This window comes from Aythya ferina (genome assembly GCF_964211825.1).
Source record: "Aythya ferina genome assembly, chromosome: 5".
NCBI classification, from domain to species: domain Eukaryota; kingdom Metazoa; phylum Chordata; class Aves; order Anseriformes; family Anatidae; genus Aythya; species Aythya ferina.
The window spans coordinates 64,422,780-64,449,466 of NC_140301.1; the positions used below are offsets into that span (position 1 = coordinate 64,422,780).

The 26,687-nt window shown below is 46.2% G+C and overlaps 1 long non-coding RNA gene across 3 annotated transcripts; it reads left to right on the forward strand.

Annotated features, from left to right (window-relative positions):
- The first annotated feature begins 51 nt into the window (after positions 1 to 51).
- On the forward strand, positions 52 to 26,685 carry LOC311437419. 3 transcript variants are annotated; one of them, XR_014693459.1, is made up of 5 exons: positions 52 to 566; positions 20,009 to 20,237; positions 20,401 to 25,715; positions 25,799 to 25,900; positions 26,290 to 26,685. It is a non-coding gene; the product is annotated as an uncharacterized lncRNA (long non-coding RNA). The 3 variants fall into 3 exon arrangements; XR_014693458.1 differs by having other exon boundaries at positions 25,799 to 26,685; XR_014693460.1 differs by lacking the exon at positions 52 to 566 and adding an exon at positions 863 to 1,232 and having other exon boundaries at positions 20,090 to 20,237; positions 25,799 to 26,685.
- Positions 26,686 to 26,687: the final 2 nt, after the last annotated feature.

Below are 26,687 nucleotides of genomic sequence, written 5' to 3' on the forward strand. Positions count from 1 at the left end.
CTCCACTAAACCATATCCCTAAGCTCTACATCTAAACGTCTTTTGAGTCCTCTGGCCTTGGAAGATTAAAGTTCTCAGAGAGATAATGCACAGTTTTAATGAACTTTTCCGTGTTCCACAATGCGTTAACATTACAATGGGAAAAGCAATAAGGTCAGTGTCACAAGAGGAGCTGGGAGAAGCTCTTCCCTGCCTTTTGGTGAAGTTCTTCTGGGTGGTCTGTGGGGAGATGATCTGCCCCACCTCTGGCACCGAGCACAGTGAGTTCCCCATGGGAGCTCAGCGAGGGCAGAGCCCTGCTGCACGCCCTTTGCTCACCTGTTGGCTCCCTAAATTCAGGTGACAGCGCACAGGGACTGCCACTGCGTGCTTGTGGCTGTGATGGAAACTCCTTCTTCTTGGCTGAGCCATGTCCCCAGGTGGGCTCTGCACGTCTCAGCCACCCCCTGCCTCCTTGCTGCAGTCCCGAACCTCTGAGTCCCTCGGTGCCGCCACCATCTGCCAGACCTTCACTTAACCTTGCCAGTCCTCTTCTCCCTGCCTTCTTTTTTTTTCAGGTTAACAAGGTAAACTTTGATTTTAAACTATTCAAACATTGCCTTGATTTATTTTTATGTTTTTATGCTAAGTATCTCTTACACCTGTGGCATTTTTGGAATAATTACATTTCTGGTATTTTAACAAATAGTTGCAAATTAAAGGAGAGCATGCTGAAGTCAGAACAGATGGGCTGAATAAATTTATTGATTTGGGAAGAATACCAAAAGAAATAACCTCTTTTTTTTTTTTTTTTTTGAGCAAGAAAGAAAAGACAAGTAAAATTAATCGAATAGTTCAGTTATCTTCCGAAAAAATGCCATGAACTCAGTAGTGGCTGATGGGCTGCAGCTGCGAAAAGACAGAGGCAAGAGAAAGCCAGATGGGGATAATACATACTACAAAGGCAGTGTGAGCATACACAGCATGGGCATATGTGGTACACACACACGTAAAGGCAAGCCCAGAAACCCAATGGGTAAATGGGTATGCACATTATTCTAGTGAAGCCATGAAGATCAGAGGCTGGGGTGAAACCACAGCTGTGTGCAATTGTTGGGGCTATTTACCTCCCTCTGGGGGCAAAAGTACCCCTCTGGAGCTCAGCAGTTGGTGATTTCAGAGGAGGCAGCAGCTTGGTGTGCAGCTGTCTGGGTGCAGCAGAGCCTCTCCTGCAGCTCTGTTTGTCAGCACAGGTATGGCTGGAGCTCTGCTGCTGTGCCCCTTGTGGTACGGTGACCCCCAGGGACCCCCTGTGATGGGGTGGCCCCCCAGAACCCTTGGCTGGTACAGGTGAGCTCAGCTCCTGTGCTGGGATGCTGACTTTGCTCTTCCAAGAGCTGCTGCTTTTTGTTTTGCGCTGTCACACCTTTGTATCTTTCCCGACAGCTGCTACATGATCCGTGGCTTTTAGACTAAGGCTGAGGGAAATTTCCTTTTCAGTTTTATGTGTCAGTTCCTGCACTGCGCTTGTTCTTCAGCTCATGCACCACTTCACTGCCTCAGTATTTTTCTGTTCCTGTATTTCCAGGCAGCAACAGCATCCCGAGTACCATGCACAAGATCTGCAAAATGAGTAGCATGTATTAGGGAAAATCCTCTCTGTTCAGCCTTTCCTACACACTGGGGAATGAGGACTTTTGGAAGTTTGTGCGTTCATCACCTTGGCGAACTGCTGTGTTTTCCTTTTATGCATAGACTGGGGTACCCAACTGCTGCTGGATGTTTTTTTCACAGCAAAGTTCTAAAGCAACCACAACTACAGCAACAGTTCTAAAGCATGAAGTTGTGTCTATGGGAGTCAAACCTCCCAGTTGCACTCTGCTGTCCCTGTAATGGTTAGGAGACCTGTCAGGGTGGTGGCGAGGTCTCAGTGCGCAGTGTGGGAACATCTCCCCATAGTTCATTTCATATTTAAGGATCTATGGGGCTATTTCCTCATCTCAAAAATCAAAGACTTGGTGCATTTCTGTAGGGCAGACATTCAGAGAGGAAATCAATGTTTTCAGCTCCTCTTTCATTCCCTGTTCACTTTGGTCATTTGTTGTCGATTTGAAATGCTTTGCTTGGACTGACAGAGTGAAGCACTCCTTCAGCTTAGTTGAGATTGCGGAAGCTGTCTGAAAATAGTTTCCCTTGCAGGTCTCTCTGGCATTTATTACATAGAATTGCAGACATTAAATCAACAGAATTACTGCAATGCTCCAGCCAAACTGGTAGCTGGATCTATGCATTAATTTTCAAGTTCATTAGAGAGCTGCTTAAATCTGGAACAGATGAGGTTAGAAAAGGAATGAAAAAATGCACTATGAGTATCATGAAAAATATCTCTTAAATGCTGTTATTTAACCATTTTTTGCTAGAGTTTAGTAGCAGATTGCCAATGGGCATAGATGGATTAAAAAAAAGCTATGAAACAGGTTACGGATTTGAAAAGAGCATGCTTTATCTTTCCATTATACTCTCAGAAAGAAAGTGTAATGGCTTTTTTTTCTAGCTAAAAATGAATATGGTGTGCAGATTGTTCAAGGTTTTGTCTAATATGTTCAATTAAAATATAATTAACTATTTTCTGTAGTCTGGGTTTAGAAACGTGCAAGTACATACTGTGGTGGGTGGCTGTGTATGTAGTTGCATTAAAAGAAGGATGTGCATATGGAGAAGGTGCCAGAGAAATTATTTGAAGGTCAAGGCTGCTTTTTGCACAGTGGAAGTTGAAGCACCATGGTCACTTAACACCGAAGAAGATTAAATGATTTCTGCATAGAATATTTTCAGAGAATAAGCCAGTTCAGATGTGAGCACAAGTTTCAAGGATGGGTTATGAAGCAGAGAGATTCAGGAACTTCTTTTTTTTAAACCATAATATTCCTCTTTTTTTTACAAGCTGGCATTCTGTGGATTCAGATTCCTGTTTTAACAGATTAGTAATACAGAAAAAGCTCTTGTGACCAGGAGCTTGGTCTTCTGTGTAGCCTGCAACACCTGCTGCTTATTTGGCAGAAGTCATTTTGGGAGGACTGCTGCAGGTGGGTCAGGCAGACCTGGCATGGGCTGAGTTATTTAGGTGTTAGAGCCTGATGTGGGCAGGATGCACACAGCTCCATAATGTTGTTATACCATCCTCGTGCAGCCTGGTGAGCATCGGTGTGCTGTGACGGGGCTGTGTGCAGGCACCTGCTCCCAGGGCACTCCTCACACCGACTCTGACAGCTCTAGATGCTGCTTTACCACCGAACCCTGCCTGCTGCTTCCCAAATTGGTGGGTGTGTGGCACGCTGAGCCCAACAAGGCGATGCTGGGTGCGTTGTGGTGGTCGGCCTGCCTGCCCCTTCCCTGCCCTCCCAGCTGGGCTGGGGCCTGTGCAGGGCCCAGGCCTGTGTGCGCTCTGGTCACAGTGCTGGGCTAGTCTGTTGGGCAAAAACTCCCCAGTTTATGTAAATCTGTATTATATATTCAGTATGAATTAGTGATGTAGCTGTGACTAATGTATTACAGTTGGAAAAGTATTTTGTTTGTGGTGATCACTTCAGCATTGCAGAAAAGGCAATATCAGTGATAAGACTGGCTACACAGATGTAAGGGAGCCCTTAATCTTCCAAGTTGCCCTAATATATTTTTGTGTTTAAACAATTTTTGTCTAGCTTGCTAGTTCCAGAAGATAAATTTTATGACTATGCTGCTATATGGCCTTTTTTGAGTTTCATATTCTGAAAAATTTTTGGGGGAGTGAAAACAGAAGTCAAGGAGAAAAAATTGAGAAAAAGAGCCATTAGTGAGGTAAATAGTGACTGGGCTGCAGTGAAGTGCCTTGGAAATGAGCACTGGCGCTTACACCCTGGTTGCTGAGGTTATGGTGTGCAAGATTGGCTTTGTTCATCCCAAATGTCAGGAGCAGTGAGTGCCATCCTGTGACTTCACAGCTCACCTATTTCCCTCATTTTGGAATAGCAAAGTAAATCAAATTTGGTCTGAGAGGAATAGTAGCTCCCTGGCCAAGCAGGGAGATCTCACTGTACACTTGCCTGAGGAGATTACGCCAGGTAGGAAATCTCTAAAATGGAGTTAAAGCCTTTAGGCTCCTCCCGGGGGTTTCTGAGGCTTCAGTGTCTCTGACCACCCTTTTGGGAAGCGCAGCAGGTGCTGGCTTGCAGGCACAGCCCGTGTCCAGCTGACAATAAAGCACAGCACAAGGCCTGTCCACCTGTCCTTCTGTCCTGTGAAACAAGTGGGCCTGGGCTGGATGGCCCATTGCTGTATAGTCCCATCCACACAGTTACAGAATGCTCCCGCCAGAAAATTTGACAGAGCAATTGGATAAAATAGGGAAAAAAGGCAAGGAAAAAACTCAGTGCATCCACTGACAAGAAGACTCATTCTGAGAATTCACCCACAGAGCCCTGGGCTGCCCTGGCCCCCTGCCATAGGCTCCTGGACCCGTGTGTGGGATTGGCCACGTGAGACTACGGGGCTAAACGTGAAACCCCTGAGCCACTGTTCAGTTACGGGGACATTCACTGAGGCACTCTAATAAATTGTTAGTGGAGCATGTAATGGTCCCTAGGAGGGAAAGCTTCGATGCTACTGGGTCACTTCAGCTTAAGCTATAGCACTCTTTCACTTGCAGATATTTTTTTGGGAAAAAAAAAAAAAGGTTCATTTCTAAAGGCATTTTTTCATCATCTTTTGCTCATTAAGTTGTTCAGGAAAAATTAACTAATGAGATTATTTGCCAGAAAAATTGTCCAGCTGGTGCTCTTGAACGCTAGTCTGTGCTTCTGGCTGATACCATATTGTTAACGGCTCAGAGATGGCATTAAACACCACCTCTCTCCCAGCAGTGAGCAGGGCTCCCGCTGAGCTTCTCCTCCTGAGATCTTTCCTTATTTATTCTATTTTATTTTATTTTTTAAATCTAAGCATGGGGCTTGTGCCTCCCTTCCCGATAATGGCCACGCGAATGTCTCTGTGCATCTGAGAGGAACATATGGTTTGGCATTCCGGGCACAACCGTGGAGCCCTCCTGGGGGGAAGGCAACATCTGCCGGCTCCTGTGGCCTGTAAGCAAACCTACGGAGGCAGAGCTGTCAATGTCACATCAAAGTGGCAAATTTACATCCCGGGGCAAGAGACTTCCCTCGCGGCAGGCTGTTCACTTGATTCAGGTCTAAATCATTGTGCTCGCACCCAGCAGTGCTCTGCAGTCCGTAGACTTAATGCTGGTATTTAGAAGGAAAATGGAGCCCAACAATGCAACGTTGGCAGGTCTGGAGTCCCACCAGGCTTGCCTTAGCCTGGGAAGACCTAAAGTCTTTCCCTGTGTCTGTTGAGATCTCACGGCAGCTACAGATATCCTAAGGGGGCTTATGAAACAGACAAAAAAAAAAAAAAAAAAAAGGCTTCCAATTCTTACAGGAAGGATCATGCATTGGTATTAAATGGCTTAAGAGGACACTTTGCATCTGAAGTTCCTACCTGATGCGAGGGCAGAAGATGCATATCCTGCTGTAGGTGATGGAGTGTGGCTGTAACTCCACTCAGCAGTGTGACAGAATCTGGAGAATTATTTATCCCAGCCAATATGAGCCAAAAAAAAACCTCATTTAGGGAGGTATTAGTAGAAGACTTCTATGAGGATTAGAATATCATTAGGTGGCTCTGCTGTACCTTAATCTTAGCATGCTGCAAATAATTTTGGGAACTAGACTTTAAAAAAAAAAAAAAAAAAGGCAAATGGGAGAATTATAGAACAGCAGTGATAATAGAAGGCTTAGAAAGTATAGTGGATGAGGAAAGGTCAGAATAATTTTCCTTGGAAAATTTCTGGACCAGTGGCATCTGATGTGCACCTGAAGAACCGTGTGGACTTTCCTTCCTCAGAGGGTTTTGGAGAAAAGGACTGTGCCCGCAGAAGGTGGTGGTGGGCGACACAACGTCCTGAGCTGTGGCAGGGGTTTGGCCAGGGTGGAGTTGTCAGATGCCTTTAAATTATGGGAATGGGAGGGGAGGGGGTTATGCCCATCTGCTCCCCACTGAAGAAAAAAAAGAAAAGACAAAAGGAAAGGAAAAACAAAACAGAATTTTACTTGCAAAGGTTGAAGATAACATGGTGTTCTATAGTCAGAATGAAAAGAAGGAAGAGTGAGATCTTAAATTTCATTTGTTTTAGCTCTCAGAAAGCACAGAGGAAGCTTGAAAGTAGAATAAAGAAAAAATATTTATGAAATTTTTGTGGAAAGCTTTTTCCACCTTGCTTCTTCCTGGACCTCCATTTAAAACCTAAGAATCTTGAAAGGTATATTAGCTTAAATTATTATGCCTCTGATGAAAGGAAATGCTCAGAATTATCAAATGAGGAAACATACAACAAAAGTGGAATAGATAAATACATTTTACTAGCATGGATTTTTATGAAATTTACTTTAAACAATTAAAAGTTTTTGTTTTAGTAGTTACATGTACACTGATTTACATTTTAGACAGCATGAATTTTAATGATCTCCTTTGAATTTCATTTCATGCCTTTGAGATTGACAATAAGATATCAACCATATTTCCTCATTTATCATTTTCAAATAGTTTTTCCCCCTGCTTGTAGTTTGCCTCAGAAAGCTGATTCCACAGCATGATTATGAAGTTCATTAATACTATCGAGGATTTGTGTGGGGATGGCAGAGATAATCTAAAGCCCATGCAGAAAAATCTGCCTTTCAAACAATAATTAACTTCGTCTCTTGCTCAGTTTGGAGTTTATCAGCAAGGTTAGGATGAACTGTTTTAAAATGCATTTTTAAAAGACTTGTGGCATCATTATCAACCCCCTGATGACCTCTAATGACTTATGTGTTGCTCTGCCTGTCCCTGCGACTGCAGGAGGTTTACAGGAGGTGGAAGGGAAGGAGCAGGCCATAATTCTTTTCTAAATTTGGGATTTATGAGAGGCTTTTGACGTGAGGTTCCTGCTCTGCCCTGCATGTATCCTGGCACGGGGTGCTTCCCAGCCAGCTGCCAAGCCCTGGGCACGTGCCTGTTCTTTGCTTGTCCTCTGGAGCCGGGCTGCTCCTGCCTGGTTATTGCCCAGGGCAAGGGGAGCACACAAGGTCACAGGTAGGCAGAATTAATACCCACATTTAAAACTGTCGTGGAAGTTTCTATCAGAAATAAGTCAGGATCTTCACGGCATCTTCAGCAGGAGCTGGATGATGAGCTGCTTGCACTACCGGAGGAGGTGGGTAGAGAAAGGATGAGGAGAGGCAGCCGAGGTGGGAGGGAAACTTGGGGTTCCACGAAGCTCACACGTGGCACTGGAGGGCCAGTGTCAGCTGGGGCTGTGCCAGCTTGCTGGCTGAGGTCTGGGGGGGCTGCTTGCTCTTCAGCTTGGCCAGCCCAGCATCTGATATGCCTGGACATCCCTGGGGAGGTGGGCTCTCAGCCGGGGTGGCTGGGGCAGGCTGGCATCACAGCGGCTCACCAGCTGGCTCTGGTGATGCTGGCTGCAGCATGGGGATCCCCAGCGGTAACTCTTCCATGGAAATATCAATAATGCACTAGAAAACACTGCTGAATGTTCTGCTGTACATATATACTTTGCTAAGACTGGATCTATTTCGGCATTTAGTTCTTGTTTTGCAGCTGCTGGGTATGTGACAGATGAATGATTGTTAAATTGAGAATTTCATTGTTTCAATGAAAATGTGTGTAGTGTGGATTTAAGTATTTCCCTGGACAGCAATATTTCTGTATTTTCTAGGACCCCATGGAGATCTTAACGATACATTAAGCACTTTAAGTGGAAGCCATAACAAGTTACCAGAGTAGGTGTTCAGGTAGTGGGACAGAGTTTAGGAAACTTAAAAATCACTTGCCAGTTCTGCTGCAAACTTCTGTAAGAACACATAAGTATTTATTTTGTAGTTTGCTCTTTTTAGAAAAGCAATGACAGTTTCCTTTTTCTCACTTCTATTATCACTACTTCACAGATTTTAACTGGTGACGTCACTGGTGGATGGTTTTTTCTGCAGATGATGTAGATAAAGCAGCCTATATGGCTTTTACTATATTTCCCAAATATTGTTTCTTCAGAAGAGAGGACAGATTAACCACAAGTCACGTTGAACACAGATTATTGAACCATCAGGAATTTTACACTGAATCATGGGCATGTGCTTTAGAAGGTATATACAATCAAAAAGCTAACTTTAGATTTCTTTCAAAGGGTTGCACAACTCCTTGGTGGAAAAGTATCCCAATATCTCACGTACTAGTAACTGTTGTGGTTTTTGTGGTGCCCGTTACTGAACTCAGCAGCACATCCTATTTGGTTAAGGCTTTTTCCTTTTACCACTTTCATTTGGGTAAGAAAGCAAAGAGCAGAGCCCAGGCTTTGAGTCAGTGAGCGTTGCACAGAAGAGCAGTAACCGAACATGTTCAGGTGTGATGTGAAGGCCAGGCAGAGCCAGGCTACCGAGCTGCACACCCAGCAGAAAGGGGGAGAGGGAAGGAAGTGTGTGCTGCTGGTTTGCCACGCTCCTGAGAGCTGGAATGTGTGTGGAATCAAATTGCTGTTGTGAAGGGAAAGGCACAATTTTGTCCGTGGTATATGAGCCAGAAGGGACTGCTTGCATCACGTCCTCACTGTGGGTTATACATGAGCAGAAGGCAAAAAACTTTAAAGGCATTAAGAGCATTAGCTTGAGCAGATGTAGGGAGACATCTCCATACCTCCTCCTCCCCGTAGTGATCTATAAAATCAGTCCCCTGGGTGTGTTGTAACCAGATGTGGAAACATTTTCTTTTGAATTTATTTCAGCTATTTTAGTGAGGAAGCTTTAACCTGGCCTTGCTTATCCTTTGCTTCTCACTCTGGTGGAGCTGCTGTAGATGTAACATGGCCTCACTGCCTCCTGGGTTAAGCACAGGGAAGTCTGATGCTGCCTCAGTGGCTGCTGACTTGGGTAACGCACAGGTTTAGGAGATAGCCCAGCTTCCTGACCTGCTCTGGTATTGAGTGCAGCATCAGAAGGGAGGCCCAGAGGCAGGGAAGGCCGTTCTGTATGCACAGAGGAGGAATTCAGCGTTCCTTGTGCCTGTCACCTCCTGGCAGCTTGTAGGCAAAGGCACTCTCTGTCAAAAGAGCGCAGGAAAGGCTCTAGGTGTGGTTTCAAAGCTACAGACACCTTGGATGCAAGTGTGCGTGGAGCCAGGAGACCCCCGAAGGTGTCTGCTGTGGCTGCGGTCCCCAGAATCTCAGCTGGAGCCACAGCTCTGGGCTTAGAGGGGTCACAGGAGGGGGTCCCTGGGGAGGACACCCCCACCTCGGAGACTCCTGCTGACAGCCAGGCTTTGCTTTTACCTTTACTCCCACACCCGCAGGGCTCCTGAGTGCTGGCAGGGACGGCACCAGCTCCCTGTGGCTGTGAGGGAGACGGGGACTCACAGGGATGTGAGGTCTTTGGGGGATGTGGCTCCTAGTGACAAGGATGCTTGAAGTGCCTGGGGGAGTTATGGCACCGGTTTCCATGCAGACTTTCAAGACCCATTTTGTTATTTTTTAAAATCTGCTGCTAAAGGGCTAAATTGTAATAGATTTCAAGGGAGTTCAGTGAAAATCTACATAGGTGGGGGAAGGTAAAATTTTTCTTCTATAACTCATCCATGTTAATTAAGCACAGAAAATTTCAAGCCCAGTTGAGATTTTATATACCAAATATAGCAAGGTAGACTATTTTTATTTTAAAAGGAAACACAACTTCCAAGAACTTCACCTTTAAATTACTCATCCATGGTACTGCTTTAACATCTACCTGCCTTGTGAACAGTCAAAATCTGTACAAAGGTGTCAATTATACTGGAATTGCCATCAAGTGGGAACAACTTTTTTTTTCCTCCAAAGATCTTGATGTTGCTATGCATCTAATACTGTCTTAAATAGATCATTTTCCTTCAGTTGGAAGGGACCTCCAGAGACTGAGTCCCACTGCCTGACCTCTCCAGGGCTCACCAAAAGTTAAAGCATGTTATTGAGAGCATTATCAAAAGGAAAGTATGGCTTGAGCTCACTGCTGGGAAAAGCAAAAGCATGTCTTAGAAGACTTAAACCTGGTTTCTGTTCAAAGGTTTTAAGTAGCACTGAGACAGCTGTACCTCATAGTAAATAGCATTGATGGTAATTATCTTGGTAATCACAGCAGAAATGTACAAACGGAGAGGAGAAAAAAAAAAAAAACAACACAAACTGAGATGATTTCTGCACTAAAGGTTCCCTACTGGAAAACAGTGAGTGGGAATGGATGCTTCACTTGTGCTTTTTTACCTTTTCCCAGTGAAACACACAGCCTTGTGTCACTTGGACATTACTGACTCCTGGTACAGCTTGAATGAAAATGTTGGGTCTTCAGGTGCTGTTTCTCAAGGCCTGGCTATTCTGTGATCACAGGTGGGAAGTGTTGAAGGCTTTTTCCTTTATTTACTCTCCCAGTTGGCTGGCTTAGAAGGCCAAGGGCTGTAGGCATCACCCATCCAACAGAAGTGGAGCCACCAAAGCTGACGCAGGGCTTGGGCACAGCCTTGCTTTGCAGTGAGCTGAGTAACAATCCTCGTGTTTCTTGTCGGGCTGTGGATGTCTGCCTTCTCCCAGGAGGCACGGAAATGTAAGCATCTTCTGAAGCTTAACAGATCTGCGTGTGGGAGCTGCTACAGTGCAGTGTCTCAGCCATATCATTAAATGCTGGTATCTTTTACTCAAGTGCACAATTTCCTCTTTTCCTGCATTGCTTAAATGCAGTTATCAGGGAAAAATGGTAATAAAATAGTTTTCCCAAACTAACCACCTGTTAATTCTGAGACAGGAAAATAACTAATTAGAGCCCAAGCACTGCTGCTTAATGCTAACATACCAAGTATGAATTTCAAACTCTCTAATAGTTATTTCTGTAATGTCATCAAGCACAAGATGATTTTACATGGGGGTGCACATTCGGTTATGCCTTGCTCTATCAGGAGGACACTTCTGCCACCAGCAGGGCTGTTTGCTGGGCAAGGAGTGAGGAATATCCTCAGAGCATGTCCCTCTGGCTCTATGACACCCGGACAGCCCTGCTGGCAGTCCCCAGCAGCCCCTGGCTGCGGGCTGGGGGCTGACTTCTGCTCCCCCACCCTGCAGCAAGGCACAGGAGCCACTGAAGTGATGTCCAGAAGGGCTGTGGTGTCCTGGGACCTGTTCCTGCCCAGCCTCCAGGGCAGCAGTGCTGGAGCTGGGGCAGCCCAGGTGTTATTTCCTAAAGAGCTTTTCTAGTGTGCTGCTCTGCTGTAGCTGGAGGGTTTCTCCTTGCCACAGGCTGTCTCTTGAAGTGTGTTTCTTTAAAAAGGTGAAGATCTGCAGGGCTATTAGCTGAAAAGAAGTGTTGGTAAAATACAGAGTTTTCAGCATGTTTCATACACGTTCAAGGGGAGAATGGACAAGTTGTCATAAGAGCTTCACTGAGAGGCTACTGAAAAGATGAACCCCGCTTAAAACTGCAGGGCTAGGAGAAATATCAAACAGGCATCCACGTTCTTGTGATGCTCAGAAGAAACCCATATAATCATACAATTAGCCACTGCAGATTTCTCCGTGTGAGAAGGGGGATAAAGATTAGAAGTGATCTGGTTACTTTTATTCTTTTTTTCCTCTTTTGGGGGGTTGATGGTTCAGGGCCATATCCTGATCTAGTTATTGATAGCTACCATACCAGCAATTAAATGAAAGAAAGTGATTTTGCATGTCAAGAGGCAATTGCTATCCTGATGTAGTCTTTGGTCTTAACTTGGTGGCTGCCCTTGTCAAAAGTCAATGCAAACACAGTTCTGAGTAGATGAGGAAGTAACTGATGTATTGGTAATGAATTAAATTAATTTTCACAAAATGAGCTGATGGCAGGATTTCCATAAATTATTGTGGCTTTATGCTGGACCTGCTGCTATAGCACAGATGAACTGTTTCCTTGCTGCTGAGCTGAAAATGAGTGTTGGCAGACAGAAAGAACCAGCTTTATTTCAAGAATAATACTAAATACTATGTTAAAGGGTTCTGAAAATATTTTAAGAAAATGCTTTGTGAAAGAGCTTAGGAAAGGTGCTGAGAGGTGACTGCTAAAAAAATAAAATAAATAAATAACCACAAACTCATGGTTTAATTATTGTATATCGAGGTCCAGTTACCTGGTTCTGCTAAATGGCTCTGCTGCGGCCAATAAGGTTATTTGCATGAATAGGGACAGCAGAAGTATTTTCTCTATTTGAGCAACAGAAGTAATGCTAGACAAATATTTAGCTTATGATTATAGTTCACATAATACTAAATTTACCATACAAATATTTGATTTTTTGTTCTTTAGTCAGTTCTAAAAAGTATATGTAGTAGTACGATGGGTCTGGAAGGGGAGAAGTAATTGTGGGTCAGACAAAGAACTTAGTTTTATTTCTAGCTTCATTTTATTTGTGAGATAATTTATATTTTTGTAAATAAAGGATTTTCTGGAATTTTATGTGTCTTCTAAAATCAACTTTTCTTTCTTGATAAAGTTTGGATGCGATGCGTAGGATACTTCCAGGCGGTTTCTTGAAGTCAGGGGCTGGGTGCTGGGGAAGTCAGGTAGAACCCTACAGAGGAGCTCCTGAAGCTGCCCTGTGCCCATGGGTAGGGCTCTTGGTGGGTGCTGGGGGTCGGAGGCAGGCGATGAGAGCAGCGAGGTGCTGCCATGCCAGAGCTCAGCGGGACAGCAGAACCGCTGAGAGCTGGGTCAGCGGGAGCCTTTTTCTCTGGCTCTTTTCTTGACAGAGAAATGTGCTGGAGATGCATTGAGGCTCCGCTCCTTTGGAGGAGCGCTCCCAGCCCTGCTCCGGGAGGATGGGGCCAGGCAGTGTGTGGGGCTGTGGCTGCAGGGCCAAGCAGATGGGGCTGACGTGCTTGTAGGGTAGCAGCAGAAATGGTCCATCAGAGCTCCAGAGGTATTTTTCAAATATGTTGGCTAGTGGAGCAGGAGCTGTTCACTTTTTACAGTCCTAGAATATAGCTGATTTTGCTTGTGCATCGGATTTGTTACTGTTCTTGAACCACCAGCAAGAGCTTTCCTCCCGTTACTGCACAGGTAAGTGAGACCAGAATCCCTGCTCTCTCCTGTCTCTCAGGGGGAGAGCAAAAGCAGTCAGAGTAAATGCAGGAGACTCAGCTTTATTTAGGTCACTGACTGTTGGAGAAGGTTTTAAAATTAATATTACAAGCCTTACGTTTATTCTTTTCCCTCCCTAAAGTGGAAGGCCCTGAATAGACGCACTGCTGCTCCATCTGAATGCAAATGGGAGCAGAGAAGTCCCTCGGGAATGCCTCTCCACGAAGAGGTGTGGGCACGCTGCCTTGTTTCAGGCACTGTTGGGGTGCTTGCTAATGCACCCCCAGTGTCACTGTGGTGGAGATACCCGTGTGAACTGGGGGGTCTGGCGTGGGTGCCACCACTGCCCCTCTCCCAACTCCCCAGTGCCCAGGGCAGTGGGATTTGGGGACAAATTCATCTTGCTGCTCCTCCCCTGCTCTGCTGGTGCTTTGCATTTGCCAGCACAGAGCTGGTATGTAGGAACATGGGAAGTCTGTGGGCAATTCAACCGATCAGAAGATTCTAGAGGGGGAAAAAATAAAGAAAAAGGATTTTTTTTTTTATTTGCTGTTGTTTCACGCACGTTGTGAGCTTGCCGATATCACTGTTCTGCAGCCTGGGGAAGTGAAGGCAGCAGCGAGCTGGGGACTGCCGGCTGAGTTAACCTGTGAGGTTATCCATGAAAAACACGACAAACTTTTGGGGAGGTGCAAGAGGAATTTATAATATTATCTTTTGAAAACTTTTCAATAGCGTATCTTCACTCAGACCATTTACACTATGCCAGATCTGTTGAATTTCATTGTTATAACATTTAAATGTACATTTTTCATGTTAGCTCAAAATAACATTGAAACTGAAACAATTTCCAATGTTTTGATATCCTCTAAAACCACCCCCTAACCGTTTGTCTTGTAGGAGACTTCTGAAATGAACCTTTCCTTTCTCATTTAAATTCCTTTTTTTTTTTTTTATTCCTTGCTGGTCTTTTCAGGATTTCCCTTGGAACTGAAATTTCAAACCACAGCTGCCTCTGCTAAAAATACACTTGTTAATATATTTAAATGAAATCTGAAGTTTTTATACGCTCAGTTGTCTCTGGGAGCAGGGATTTTCCCTAAAACATCAAATATTGGGAGAGATGGAGACTGTAGGGGCTGCTCCAGCACTTCCACCATGCGTGCTGGGTTGGGAGCAGGGGTTGCTGCGTGAGCCCCTGCAGGGAGCTCCATCCATCCATCCACCCACCCAGCGGGTGCTGAGCCAGGTTCGTGAAGAGGCTGAGCACAGCATGCTCCTGGGTTCAGGGTGCTCAGGGTAGAAGGAGGAAGGTGGGAAGCCATTTGGGCTTTGCCACTGAGCCCATCCAGGTGGTGTGGGATTTCTTAGCCCTGCGTGGGCTGTGGCAGAGCCCCTCCAGCCTCCTGGGAGCTGCAGCTGTGGGGTCTCCCCCCAGGATGGTTCCTTTGCTATCCTGAGGTGGTGAGGGCAGCCCCGTGCATTTGTGTGCACTCACACTGATGTGTCTGTGCTCCAGCAGCTCAATATTTGATGCGTTGGCTCTTGTACGGTTCTGCTGGGTCTGGCAGCGAAGGTAAAAGAGAAAGCCAAGGCCTGTGCCCTGAGGCAGCCAGCCCCAGATTTTGGGGGTGAGATCGAGCCATGGGGGCAGCTCCTCTGCATCTTCCCCTGGAGCTGGCACAGTGGTTAAGGGACTGGGCAGAGGGGGAAACAAAAATCCCCCAAATGTGCACTGAGCGCTCTGAAAACCCCCCAAATGTGCACTGGGTGCTCTGGCCAGGCACAGATAGATGTGCACGACTGGCAGCAGCTCCCCAGGAAATTACTGTAGGGTTTTAATGTAGATGCATCTCTTGATCCTAAAAGCCTGCAGAATTCTGTGTGACTGTCACTTGACACAGGATGTCTTGCCATTCAGATTTTCATGAATAAAGAGCAGCTGAGGCCAGCACAAAGAGAAGACTTCTTCACTAAGATTATACTGAGAGCGCTTTTTATGCATTCTGCAGCTGAACCTTGCTGTCCCATCCCAGACCTTCTCAGGTCGCACTCAGTGACCCGTGCGTGCCTGGTGCCTACCTGCAGCAGAGGATCCACGTCGCACAGGTCCTGCCCCAATGCCCCAGCTCTGAGGCCGTGTCCCTGGCTGTCAGCAGGCCCGGTCGGTGCCAGGAGCAGCCGCAGCAGTGTCCCCGTGCAGAGCAGCTTGCTCCCCCAGCACTGAGGAGCTCTTTGATGGCTTTCCCCTTTGCTGCCAGCTGATAAAGTGCCTGATGTCACTGTAGCATCTCCCCTTTTCCTCTATCTATGGCAGAATTTGTTCTTTAAAATGACCTCAGTGTGGCAGTGCTTTGCAGTGGGGCCTGTTGGATGGGACGTGGACCAGGCTGTGAGATTAGCTTGTTTGAACAATGCACAGCCAAAAAGAGAGGCACCTTGAGCAGCCAGGACTCATGTATGCGTGAGGGAAGGTGATGCTTGGAAGGCTCTGGGGTCACAGCAGTGGCCTGAATGTGAGCTCCCAAAATTGAAAGGGCAACGGTGGCCGTGGCTGCTGGAGCTGGCCTGAGCCAAAAGATCTCAGCCTCAAAGAACTGATCCTCGGCGTGGACAGCCACGCAAAGGTGTGCTTCTTGACCACACCAAGCACCTTTCTTCTGCCGGGGGCTCCAGCCAGTGGCATTTCACCAAAGGTGCTCACGACTGATGTGGGTGCTGAGGCCGTGATTGCAGTGGGGCACAAGCCTACGGGTGCTGCCTTTGCTGTGCTTCATGACAATAGAGCAGGAATAAGGCTTTTGTTTTAAACAGGGAATGGCAAGATTATAAATGCTTCAGTTGGATGTGTTAGCATGACATGAACGTCAAATGCACTGAATATTTAGGCAAGTTAAAAAATGTTATTAAACTTTTTCGAGTATGATGTCAATAAACTGGTATGAATACTTCAATATTTACATGCACGGCTCTATTAAATGATTATTAGTGTGAGCACACTCTCTACCAGTCAGATGAAGGAATATATGCCATTAAAAAGTTAACTCTAATTTCCAATGTAAGATTGTCATTAAATTACTGTAAATTAAAATGGGACTCCCTCAGGAATTTAAAGAGATTGTATATCAGAGGGAAGACACTGCAGCAAATAAAGCCTGCATCTGTTTAGCCAATATCATCAGGCTTTTAAAACTGAAATACATTGATGTAATTCTTCATAGTTTCTATTTCTGTGAAATATTTTACACTCTGTGTGTGTGGTGAGAAATCATTAGACAATGGAGTCTAACAGAGTCTGGAAAGGACAGCAGTTATTCTGGAGAGAGGAGATGGCTGGGGGGACACAGGTCTGCCTGTGGTGGGGCTGATCTGGTGTTCCTCAGGGCCTCCGCGTATTTCAGGTACAGTGGGGTGAGAGTGATCTCAGTGAGGCTCTTCCTGTGCCCTAACTTGCTGGGAGTGCATTGGCCTGGTGCTGCAAACTCCTCTCAGGCGTTTTCTGTTCCCTGGGTTGTGGGGACGGTGGTGCCGTGGCTGTGAACATCACAGAGAGCATAGCAGGGAGAATGAATGTATTTTTATCTTGGCTGAGCACACTTTCTGTACTGATTGGGAATGTATTGCCTGGCTTCAGCTGGAAATGGCAAATACATCAGAAGTGAAAGGCAAATTCATCTGTGTATAACTTATGTCAGAGCTGCCATTGATGTGACAAACCCAAGTTATGCCAGACAAGCACAGTTGGACTGGAGTAAAATCTTCTGCTTTGTGATGCTCCAAAAATTTGGCAAGGAATTAAGTAAGCGCTGTCTTTCCAGAAAAGGTCTGAATATTTCAGTGGGTTGCAGTTCCCAAGACCGGGATCATGATTTGGCATACGGCTGGCCAGGACGTGTGCCGGGCTGATGGAAGTTCTGTCAAGCTGTGAAAAGGCAGCGCCATTAGGCAGGGGCTGGAGATGAAATGTTTTAATTAGCAGGCTCCATCTCCTGCTGTTCTGCCCTCAAATTCCTATCAATGTGAGCAGCTGGGATGTGGTGCCAAACCTGAGGATTGACCTCACATGCAGAGAGAAGCACCTGGGAGCAATGTTTGTGTGTTTAGAAAGTTGTGCAATTTGTCCATGTATTTCAGCGCCCCCCGAGGAGAACGATCCTTCCCTTCCCCTTTGCTCTGTCCCCTGTTCTTGGAGGGATCCAGAGGACCACCGAAACAGTGGGGTCAGGCTGTTGTGCCCTGTCTTACAGCATGGGAGCACTCCCAAATGGGGCACGGCTCCTGAAGGTCTCCTATGGACCAGCATGGGGGGGCTGTTGCCTGCAGGGGTTTGGGAGGCTGAGCTAGGTTGGCAGTCCATCCCTCAATCTCTGTGAGCTGAGGAGGAGAACAGGACCGTGGTGTGAGCTGGGCAGGACACAGGGCTCTCAGAGATGTGCTCAGAGCCTTCCCCATTCGACACTGGAATGTGCCAGCTCTGGCAGGGTCAGCTGCTGGGTCATTCCAAAGGGAACACCCAGCCATGCCTTGCCTGTCCCCAGGAGGAATGGGCACCCCAGATGACATCCCAGAAAAGCCTTCAAATTCAGAAGTTCTGAGGGGACAGGACCAGGAGGATACAGCATGTATATGTGTGGGGTCCTGGGGAATGCAGGGGTTCCTCCAGCAGCAGGAGGACCTGTGAGGTTCATCTCCCCCACCCCTCTGTCCGATGGGCAGCAGTCTGGCTGTGCTGGCCAGGCTCTGACCCCGTTATTGGAGACCCCTTCCTTGCCCTGGGGATGGTCCTGCTGTGCTGGAGCAGGGCTGGATTTGTAGTGCAGCTTTCAACTAGAGGCAGTAAAAATGAATAATGGATCAGCTTCTTGGAAGACTGCATGTGGAGTCAGAGACTTCTGAGATCACAGCAGAAATCCGTAAAGTAAGTCTCATTTGCCTGCAGTGTCTGGACCTAATTGGAGAGGGGGGTCAGGTACGACTGAGTTAGGAGGGTAAATTTTGAATATACAACTCTGTAATTACTACACTCTCATGGTCTGAGACATTACCAGAACTCAGCAGTGAAATTACTTCCTTATTAATTTACACAGCTGTGTGGGGGAGGAGATGGGATGATTGCCTTTCTTTTGGGCAATTGGAGGAGTCCTGACCAGGTGTGCTTTGGTTGTCCTCCAGCAGCAGAGCAGGCATAGTAGGAACACGCACAGTCTCCTGTCCAGCTTTAGAGGTGTTTCTATTTCTGGCTTTGGTCTCGGTCTTGAATGTAGAAGATAACAGTGGAACTCATTAAAATTAGAGTGGTTTTCAAGGGCCTTTAATGATATTTTTGTAACACTGTAAACAGAGTTTCTGTAGGATTTTTGAAACATTGCATCAGAGTCGGTGGAAATGCATCATTCCTTCACTCCTCCAGTGAGCAAACAACTAGGAGGAGGTGGGGGAGAAAGGATCTGTAGTCACATCCATGAAGGTCCCCATAGTGCCCCCAGTAAGAAAGCCAGGGGCGTTTGTAGGGCCACAAGCTGTGCAGGGTCTCTGTGACAGCAGGGCAGGGTGCTGGGATGCAAAGTCTGCGGGAAGGGGGCCTGCCCGGTGCTTGGGACTGCTCGTACTGGAAAAAGAGCCTTTTCTACTCAAAATGCAAACCTAGCTGCTGGTTTTGGAAAGCAGATGTGAGGAAGCAAGGCAGTAACGTATCTTATGAGCCACCTGAATTTGGGCTGACCCCCCAGGCTTGCCAGATCCAGGATCCGAGGCTGTGGCAGGCTGTGCCCGGTGCTGGAGCTGGGAACACTGGTGTGCCTCAACCTCCCTGCCAGGGCTCTGCATGGCAAACACCTGCGGGACTTCTGCGACCTGTCGCTCTGATAACCCAATTGATTAAGGTGTCGATTGATTAGCTGCCTGCTAATGAAGTGTTGTCTGATGCCACACTTCTGATACTCTGAGCTTTCCTCACTGGTGTCCCAGGCAGCTGTCAGACAGCTCATACCTGCCACCCAAAGGCTACACAGTACCTGCCACCTGGGTGGAAAAGAAGTAAAATACGACTGCAGAACATCATAAACGGGCATCTCCCAGTGCAGGGTGTCACAGCTGCAGCCTCCACCCCCCTGTAAGACAGCCCAGGACTGACCCAGACAGTTGCTTTTCACAGCTTGTGATTTGTGTGGCGTTTCCACTTGTTGGTTGGAAGAAATGTGCAGGTTGCCTGTCTCTGCTGTGCTGGGAGCTCAGGCATACCAAAAAAAGCCTGATTGGCATGGGGTCAGCTGTGCTTGCATCAGCCTTGTCTGGTGGAGCTTGGGGCATCTCTGCTGTGAGCCCTGTGCTCCGGGGGTGCTGGCACCTCTAGCAACAGGCAGGTAAAGCAGTGTTGTTCCCAGTGGGACAGGAGGCTCCAGATACAGCTTTTTTGCTTTTGTTTATTTATTTTTTACCGTTTTAGAGATGAGTGGGTTGATCTACCCATTAAATATCCTCACATACACATTGTGTATGAGAAATGAATTCTCCCTGCATAGTTAATGGTGGAATTAGAAACCAGCTTCTTGAAGGCAAGAATGAGGAATGGTCTAATTTTTCCCCCTTGCAGAAGAAGTTAAAAATGGAAATGGAAGATATTGTACATTTTTTCCCAATTATAAATGTTCAAGCTGTTTACAAAGCGAGATGACAACAAACTTACTTTCCATTTAATGAACTAAAGATAACTGCAATCGGTATGAGTCAGCATGTAGAGCCACTGAAACAAGAGTCTTGCACCTACATTTCTAACGGTCTGCAATAGGGTGGCCCTAAGGCTGTCTTTCCTTGCCTTTTTACAGGTTCCTGGGCACCAGCCTGATAATGCAGTTGCCTCTGTGCTTAATTTAAAACAAATACCCGAGTCTACCTCTGTCCAACAGAACTTGCAATTGCTGATAGAAGTCCCACAGAGTCACTGGATGTGATGCGGTGCTCAAAGCGTATGGTTTTGCTGCAAAAGGATGGATTGGAGTCTGCACATGAAGGAGAGAATGGGCGTGAGACCAGGTTCCACTTGCTGCACAAAGAGTAGGATTACCAAACTATTTCTACCGTTAATGTTTTTATATTATATGTGTTGAAAGAAGTGTTGAAAGCCTGTATGATTCAAACTTTGACATCTTTAGAAGATACATTAGTGACAAAATGAAAAGGTCTTCAATTTTTTTTGTTTGTTTTTGTTTTTCTTCAGAGATTAATTTACTTTCAAGCACGCTTGCACGAGGACCACCACAACTGTGACAGTCTAAAGAACTACTTGCATTCATTCACCGTTTTCCAGCTCTGTTCTGGGCCGTGGAGCAGTGAAGGGGTCGGGGGGCTCTCCCTGCTGGTGCAGCGGGGGGGAGCTGCCCTGCAGCACGGCGCTGCCGGTGGATCTGCTGCGGCACCCGGCCGAGCTGGGATGAGGGATGAGCTCGCAACCAGCACCGCAAAGGGACTAATTAAGGTGAGCAATTTTCCTTTGTTTCCATTCTTCACAGCAGCATAATTGGAAGGCAGAGGCATTTTTGCTTGGAGAAGGATTAATTTTAACTGATAAATGCCCTGGTTGCAAATAATTTTCTGTAGACTACTGCAGTGACATTATTTAGCGAGAAGACTGCTCAGGCTGCAGCCCAGCAGAACACTTACAAGTGAATTTGAGGTTCAGCTTCTGAGTGGTTCCAATTAACAAGAAGCACTTAAGGTTAGCACATCTGAAGAAGCTTCTCAGATCAGCGTCTCCGTGAACTTCTCTGGGCCCGTCCACAAAAGCACCATCCCGCAGGGAACGCAAGGAGCACTGATAGCAGTGTGAAGGCCCTGAAGAGGCATTGAAGCCCCAGGCCTGGTGCTCCTCAGTGTCCCTGCAGTGTGCTCCTCTCCATACATAAAGAAACCCCCGGGGCCTGGATGTTTGGAGCTGCTTGTGAGCAGAGCAGCAGCAGCCCTTGTGCGGATGCAAGCTGTTCTCCCCGCCGCCCCTCGGCAGGGTGCCGGTGGGCCCGCGGCCCTGGGACAAGGAGTGGGAAGAGATGCGGTGCCAGGACTGCTCCTCATCACCTGCGAGGTGGAGTCTTCAGGTACCTTACTGGGGTTTATGGGAAACCTTTATTTGATTTTGTTTTAATGCACAAAAGGAAACACATTTTGTTATTTTACTACTTGAAAGATTAGGACTGGTCTTTAAGAAGTCTGAGGTTGCTTTATGATCTGGTTCTGATTTATCCAACTGGTTTTCCAAGAGCAGGGTTCACGTGGATAACTAGTAGCCTTGGGGTTGTAGCCTTCTTTCCCCCTAAACAGAAGTCACATAGACTTTCCTTCCCAGCGAAGTTGGTTGTTGAAGCACGAAATGTTTGAAAAAAAAATCCCTACCTTAATACCCTGTGATGTGTTCATATGGGGTGGTGTGTCCCTAAGCTTGTCTGAAGCTTAAGGTCAAAAATTAACATGCTGAAACTTCCAGTATTGGAGCAACAAAGGCAGCAGATCTGTGTAAAAGGAGAAATGAGCTAATTCTATGCTGCAAGGACTGGAAATGCTGCATGGTTCTTGTAAGAACAAATACCGAAAATGCTTTACGTTACCAGGCTTCCACTTGTTATACAATTTCTCAGTAATAGCAGAGAATTTTGAGTAACAATACACAATGAGCAATCTTGCAGAGAACTGTGGTTGATGCTTAAAAAATTAAAGAAAGAAAAAAGAATTTGTAGAGCAAGGAGCAGTAGAGGACAGAAACCCTTTTCTCACTTAAAACAATTTTTCTGGAATCACTGAAAGTGACTTAAACTACAGGTTTCTGCAGCTCAGAAAAAGCTGCACAGAAAAGGCATTGCTAGCCATGCAGATAGGAAAAAAAAATGAGAAAAACAACCAGCCAACCAATGCCCAAGGTACGGATTTCTAGTCAGACATGGCTATCCAACACAACCTTCCAAGGAAAAAAAGGTTTTCTTCTACCTGGATTTAACTATATATTTTTTTTTCTCTCTCAACATGCAAAGTTCAAGGAAAAAGCTGTCTCCTACAGTTGTCCCTATAAGCATTGTGCAATTTCAGACTGACTTGGCTGAAGGTGTGTGTTTGACAGAAAGGCGCTGTTGTAATTTTTCAGGCCTAGCTAGGGATGCCAAATAAATCTATATCTTCTTGACAATTACATCTTTACAACAGCTTTGGAAAAAACAGCTAAAAAGTGAACTTATTGACAAGCTTTCTTATTAGAGGAAGGTCCTTTGGCAAGCCCTGTGAAAGCAACATTTCATGATGGATCTCGCAGAAGCAGCAGGTGTGGGAGGCCAGTTAGAAATAGCTTTTTACTGACAAACTTTTATTTTAGAGGAAATTTTTCTAACAAAGCCTTAGCTTGAGTCATTTTACAGTGGATCTGTAAAAACACATATATGAACTATAAGTAATTTTTGCTTGAGTCAAACCACAAAGGAAATGCTTGTGCTGATGGCATCTGTTAACAAAGGGGCCTATTTGCAGGAGCTGGCTGATGTGAACACATACTGTGCATTTCTTCATTTCTGAGAGCAGCAAGGAATGGCAGGGTATGGAAAACCGATAGCAGCAAATTGTAATGTCAGTGCCTTTGCCAGAGTGCTGCCCCTTTCCCTGGGTGTGAATGAGGGTCTGCATGGGGCTTGTCTGAAACTGCAACGGCTCCTTGGAAATGACTGACTGCTGCAAGGGAAGGATGGCTGGGAGAGAGAACAGCACTTACTGATAACTCCTAGGAGTAACACTACAAGCCAAACGGGAAGCATTTCTGAAGTCAAATATGAGATTAATTAACGTTATGTGTGATCTGGTTACACAGGAGAGCTCAAGCCTCCGATTGTACTGCTTGTTCCACACTCATAACTCCCCCACAGCTGAGCTGTCAGAGAGGACGAGTGTAGCTTAATTTGGTTTGCTATTTAGGACGTCTATATATAAACTTAAAACAGGAATATAGGATGTGACCCTGGGGGGAACCCTTATCCACTCCTCCTCTATTTGGCCTACTTCTGGTAATTATTTTTTTTCAAGTAGGTGCTTATTCATGAAGCTCAGCGCTCATCTTATAATGAGTGTCTGTAAATTCTGCCAAAATGCATTTTCTGGTGTTTTGTTGCAGGGATCTTTAAAGCTGAGCAGACAGCTCTTACCTGCCAGCAGCATAAAAAAGCGGTTCCTGTAGCAAGTGCTTTCCAACTTGCTGCAGCGTGGTCAGGACCCTGCTAGGGTTGGAGCCTTCCTGCTGTCCTCCTGGGCAATGTCCCGCACGCCCACACGGTGCCTGTGGTTGCTGTCAGCCCCGGTGGTGTTCCTGCACAGTCGTAGCAACTTAGCAGGACTGAGCTGGCCAAACAAGGAGGGAGTTCACCTGCCCAGAGGAGCTCGCAGAAATCACAGCCTCTAAGTTCTGCGGAAAACAAAACAAGAAAGAGTGAAATCAATTCAGTGCTGGGAGAGAAGAAGCTGGCAGGACTCAATAGTGAACACCACCCAGTAGCTGGCCTGCTGGGTGCAATAATATTGAAGCAAAAATCAAAGTGACTCTTGCAGGAGCTGCGAGCAATAGATGAACTGTCTAAATGGTGCAGCGCTGCGAGGACGAAGAGTGCTCAGAATGCGAGGCAGAGGCAAACACGGGGAGGGAGGCCTATTCGTTTGAGCAGGGGGCAATTAAATCTCCTGGTGGAATGTGAACATCCAGCTTGGGATGGAAATGCAACCAAACACACAGTGAGGTTGATCAGAGATTAAAAGAAAGCATGAGAATTCGGCCTTGCAAACGTTGCGCTGGCCCCATTAGCTGCCGGGGTGCAGACCCCTTGTTTTGTGGACCCCTCCTCTCTGCAGACCCCTCGTCTCTGCTGCTGGTGGGTGTGTGTGGCTCAGCCTTCATAGCACCGAGCACCCGAGGGGTGCCAGCTGGAGGGGGCCCCTCCAAACCAGCCTAAAGCAGGTCTTGCTGCTGGGCGGGGATGCCCCATTTTGGAAAAAAAGAGGAAAATATGGAGCTGATTATATCCATTTGCCTCACAGCATTTCTGTGTATTGAAATCCCATACCTAAACAGGAAAATCATAGTCTAGTTCTGATCTTTTGACCAGAATGATATCTGGATTGCAAAATGCTAAAGAGGATTAGAGAGCTTGCACGGATCTAAAAGAGGTAATAAAAGATTTCACTTATTCATCAGTGTCACGCAGAGGCTACGTTTTCAGATATAATGAAAAAACGCTATTTGTTGGAGTAGACAAAACAGAAAAGCAACTGCAATTTAGTCCTGAGCAGCATGAAGATGGGGTTATAGGCAGAGCTATCAAAGATCCATATTGTAATGGAGATCATAGCCAACCTAAAACATTCTTGTAAAAGGCAGCAAGCCAAAAATATATATGATAGTAATACTTAACTTGAGAAGAAGAGCTGCATATAATGGAATATGGTAATTGAAGGATCAGATAATGCAGCAGAACCACTTGCAGAAAAGAGAGCTCACTTGGATACAGTGCGTGAGAGGCTCCGAGTGCCTCGTGCCCACCGTGAGCACCCCGAGGACATCCCCTCTCACGTCTCTCCCTCCAGCTCTACCCCCACGACAGCCCCTGTGTTTCAAAGGGAAAGCGAAGGTGAAAAGGCAATCTCCAAAAAGTGCTCATCCTTCATAAAGGAGAAAACACAAAAGAAAACATGCACAACCTAATTAGATTTGCCTTTATCAGGGCTTAAACACTTTCTGAGGAGGAAAAAGCCTGGTACCTCATAGTAAATCTCTTGTTATGGGTGATCAGGATTGAGGTGTGTCGGAAACTTGTCGAGGCCAATAGTAAGTTAAAGCACAGGAGGGAAACAAGGCCAGCGCAGGAAAGCTTGATGAACTCCTTGTGACAGGTGCTCTCCGAGAGGTGAGCTTTCAGCCCTGGAGCTGCTTTTTGCAGACAGTGAGTCTGAGGCCGCCGTGCCCAGAGGTCCTCTGGAAGACCTTTGAGAAGATGCTGATAAGTGCAGCCAGCAAGCAGGGCTGGACGGCGATCCCCCAGGAGCTGAGGGAACCAAGGTGCAGCGTGTTTTAACACTAGGAGCTGGTCTGTAACCTATTGCTTATGTCAGTCCTGACGCAGAGAGCAGAAAAGATCTGATGGAAGATTTTTAAAGAAGGATGGCAAAGGTGATCCTGGAAGTCAAAGACCAGTGAGTCTGATTTCTGCATCAGCAATTCAACAGCAATGGTGATGAAGAACAGAAGACCAGACTTCCCCAAACACATGAAATTCTCCTGACTATTGGAGGGAGAAATAAAACACATCTCTCGCCCATATGTTAATATCTTGTTTGCAGCACTCAGAATCCTGAGGGATGCCTTTCTTTTACAGAAAAACAGCTTCCTTCCACCACGTATATTCTTTTTGTGTATCTTGAGATCCAGATCTTTCTGATTTCTCCATCTTCCCTGCTGTGGAAATATAGATAGCTGTCTGGTTTTAAAGCATTACACACAGGAGCCTACAAAACAGGGAGGTAAATGTCCTTTCAAATATCGCTTTCAATGTTGGATTAGATAAACCTAACTGTTTACATTCTTGTGTATTGATTTCCAACAGGCTTCTTGTGCGAGTCTCATCTGAAGTCATTTGGGCCACGTCCCAGCTCTTGCCCACTTCATCCCCTTGGATTACTGATAAACCACTTTCCTGACATTTTTGGTAGGTTTTAGTGCTGATCTGATCCAGTTTAGCAAGAATGCAGGTGTTGTGCCTCTTGTGCCCGGTACTCGCTCACTGGGACCCTCTGGTCCGTGTCACTAGAGAGCTCCATAGGCCTCAGTTAAACGTCACATGGAGAAAGCTGCTGCGTTACTGAATGCCTGGTTGGAGGTCAGGTGAGCTGGTGTGTTCTTCATCATTCTTCAACCTTTGGTTTCCTCCTACTGTTGCTTTCTCAAAGATTATGAAGTGTCGTTGCAGTTCTGAATATGTCTGCTTTAATTTCTGAATGGTGAAAGATCGCTTTTCTTCGGGGGGTTGTTCCAGTTTAGCTAAGGCAGATTTTAGGTGGTTTTTTTTTTTTTAGTTTTCTGTTTGTCTTTCTGCAGTCTCTTTTAAACATGGCTTGTCTTCAGCCCCATGCTAACTACGAGAAATGTTTTATCCTAACTTGCACTTGTCCGTTGTCCTTCACAAGAGCTGGTAGCTGCAGAGCAGGTTCTGTTGTTTCCCCTCCCCCCCCCCCCCTTTTTTTTTTAACCCCCTTCTGTTTAGCCTCCGATTTTGCCATTTTTGTTTGTTTCCCCCTGGAAAACATGTCAGCCCTGTTCCCAGTGTGCCTGTGGTGATGAAGATCAGAGTGCCGGTGGGGCTGGTACCACAACTCAGCACTGCCTGCTCTCTCTCCTGCTGGATTCTCTTCTGCACAGGACATCTGGAAGTGACAGTCCCCCCTGTTTCTCTGCAGCACCTAGAGAACAGTCGCATACTTTTCTTGTGCAAAGTC